General features: G+C 31.2%; 1 protein-coding gene across 1 annotated transcript in view; it reads left to right on the forward strand.

Annotated features, from left to right (window-relative positions):
- The first annotated feature begins 2,630 nt into the window (after window positions 1-2,630).
- LOC106466436 (guanine nucleotide-binding protein G(o) subunit alpha-like) overlaps window positions 2,631-3,488 on the forward strand; it is a 33,357-nt gene continuing 32,499 nt past the window's right edge. The window contains exon 1 of the mRNA XM_013926719.2: window positions 2,631-2,794. The gene's annotated coding sequence lies outside the window, so the exon portion shown is untranslated. The remainder of the gene's footprint in view (window positions 2,795-3,488) is intronic.

Below are 3,488 nucleotides of genomic sequence, written 5' to 3' on the forward strand. Positions count from 1 at the left end.
TTAAGATACTTTGTTGAATTGTAATTTTGTGATTGTAATTCTGTACATTTAATTAAGTTATTGTTAATTGTTATTGGTTTATTGTATGTGGTTATTGTTCGGGACGAACAATATTAAGGAGGGGCAGTGTTGCGTCAGCGAGGTCACGTGACTAGTGTCACGCCACCTGCTTTCTAGAAATATCCTGTTCCTTCGTGAATGCCCTAGCATTTACTAGATTGGGGGTAGCCTGGAATATATAGGATGGTCACAACGTGACGGGACAATGTGTGTAGGTAATGAGTAATTGAACTGCAGTCAGAGAGAGACGTGTTGTTGAAGTTGAGCTCGTGAGACGTGAATTATTGTTTGTTATAGCGCGACTGTTGAAGTTGAGTATATCGTAAAGTTGTATTCGGAAAGAATAAACCAGTTTTATTTAAGAAAGGACTTGTGTCGCTAAAGTTTCGTCGGAACGAATTTACGGAAAATCAGTTAACAAACGGAGACGTAACAATACTAATAACCTTTCAATTGACAGTAATTAAATGGTTAAATAATTATATCAAAATACTATTTTCAGTTAGAAGATATTTGTGACTACTCCCTTTCGTATGAACGCATATCTATAAACTACTATATGTTTTTTAAAATATCTATTTAAAAATTTTCTCATTTTGAACTTTTATAATTATTTTCATTTATGATTCAGAAGTTTACTGTAAACGTGCCTATTGTTTGGAGATTATCTGCAAAAGTTATGAAAAGTTCAACTTTCAGAGGTTTGATTGTTCTTTCGATGTTTCTTCTGCGGACTTTTTGTCTTTACTGGGCAACATTCTCTTTAGATATGGAAGGTTTCAGAAAAGAAATGTAGATTTCACTTGTTGCTAAGTGTCCTTTTAACTTTTTTCCATCCTTAAAAGTAGAGAATAATCAACAAAGCGCCACTTTGCAAATAAACTCATCGAAACTGTTTACAATAAAGATAGATGGCACGATGCTACAAATAACACTGACATCAATAAACTTTGTTGTTGTTTTTTCGATCTATTTAGTTAATCATAATAAAAACCATCCTGTTATTCAAATAATTTGTACAGTCTCACTAAGAATAAATGCTAATTTTACTGCCAATTATAATTCAAATATAGAAATTGTGTTAAAATACAAGGTTACAAAACTAATATAAACGAAAATTGGAACCTGAAATGTTCTGCTTTTTTTTTTTACTCCAAAACACGTTACTAGAAGATTAAAGCCAAAATTTGTTTCTTCGCCAAACAATAAAACATCGGTAGCTCTGCTTCCAGTACAATAACAGTCGATATTATAATACAGTATAGGAAAATGAACATTATTTGTAAAAGGGTTTCTTGGTTTATTAACTTCCTAGAGTTTATCAAATTCTAGGAGTGGGCCGTTTTTTCTTTTACAAAGACACAATTGGTAAACATTTTGAAAGTATATTGTTATCATATAAGACTCAAGGTTTAATCACTGTATTACCATAACATTACAGATCGAAATTCAAACTGAAATATTACTTGGTGCCCTTGACGATTGACTTTATCGAATTATGTATCTGTTTAAACTTTCTACATTAGTGGATGTAGATGAATATATCATCCCTCGACAACATAAAACTTTCAATGAACTTCTAAATCATCCCAAGCTAAGATATTTGGATTGCAAAAATATATATCGCAAGTATTACTACTACTGGGTATGTCTGATGTTACAAGGAGAGTAGTAGTAGTAGAAAATGTAATTATAACAACTGTCAGAAATATTTAATGTTGCGAATAAAGTGATGACCATAGATTACCTAACGATCTATTTTCCAGGTAGATTTTATTTTATACCGGATGTGATAACTTGACCATCCCAAGTATTAGCTAAGTCGACGTAATGGAAAAAGTGGTAGCAGTAAATAACGTAACCGTTAATAGTGACATGCAGATTTGATGTTATGTCCCACCCAGCCTGATGAGCTCTGGATTGAGCAAAACGCTTCGTTGGCTATAGATATAGCGAAAATAGTTTGGTTGGAATACTCTTATTATACGCTCTTCTCATTCTTGAAAACCCCTAAGATAGTAGATAAAGAAAGCAGTGTTAAAAATATAATAGGCCTAATACTAATGTCTTATGGCAAGTATAATTAATTGTAATTATATTTCTCTAGCTAGGAAAAGACGTTCATACCATAACGTGCAGCATAGATATATATATTGGCATGATAGAAGTCATCTTCAGCTAAGGCAGTTTTATTTTTCTATTAGGGTGGTTGGCCTTTGAAATGGGTTACCTTCAATTGCAGAGGATGCAATGAATTCAAGCTTGTTAAATATTTCAATGATAAGCTGGCTTTGAGTTGTTTTTAAAGTTTAGTTTAACTTGGTGGAAGAGAGGGCCTAGATGGAGCAACAGATCTTTTTTATTGTCTTTAATTTTTATTTCAATATTCAGTCGTATTAAATACAAAAATTAAGAAAAGATTACATTGATATAAAGTATTTGACGCTTGATACAAGGAACCCACTTTCGAAACGTTGTACATTTATAATAAAGTTTTTTCATTACCCAGTCAAGCCATTTCAAAACTTTTACGTATTTGATAAAGTATGTTAGAGAACATAGGGGGCGTTAAAGACCATGTACAAGCGTATGTTAACAAATTGTTGTGATCTCTCAATGTGTTACAAATTGTAAGAACTGGAATACTAAATTAGAAAATATCATTAAGAGAAACTTGTTGTTAATGTTTATCATTCGTCATATTTCGCGCAGAATTTCCAATATTAAAAGAAAGGTATTTTGATATTTTTGTCTTAAGTGATTTTGGAACTTAACGGTCGAAGCCTAGTACTATTACTCACTGTTTTGTGTGGCTAAGCCTAAATACATCTAATTTACTACTAATTCTTAGTATATGCAATCTATAAAATCTAGTAATGCTAGTAGCGTTAGATCTACTGCTGGGAACTACTACTAATCCTAGTAACGTAATTGCATAGCTAAGAATTTGTATTTAGTGTTTCATTTTTATATTAGCTACCAACTAGGTGCTACATTATTATAATTTATAGTATTAGTAATACATTCCTCCACCAATGGACCATGGGCAAACGAATGTGTACAGTGTAGGGGTTTGTTTAAATTTAATTTAAATGAAATTGAGTTCAACTATAGGACCAATTAGAGTACAGTAAACGATAATTACCTACACGAAGTGGTTCTCTACATAGTTTTATATAGAAATCCTTGTTGTTACATTAATAATGCAATCACAATAAATAAAAAACGAAAAAATTTATATTTGTGTTTTTGGACATATAGCTATTCTCACATGAAAATTTAATATCAATATTGTTTATAAACTACTTTTTAGAAGCTGTAGTTCATACTCTGTGCTGCTTTTACATTTATTGTTTATGATGTATTGTTGCAAGATGCATACTGTGAGTAACATAATATATATATATATATATATATATATATATATG

Source organism: Limulus polyphemus, unplaced genomic scaffold, assembly GCF_000517525.1.
Source record: "Limulus polyphemus unplaced genomic scaffold, Limulus_polyphemus-2.1.2 Scaffold2258, whole genome shotgun sequence".
NCBI classification, from domain to species: Eukaryota; Metazoa; Arthropoda; class Merostomata; order Xiphosura; family Limulidae; genus Limulus; species Limulus polyphemus.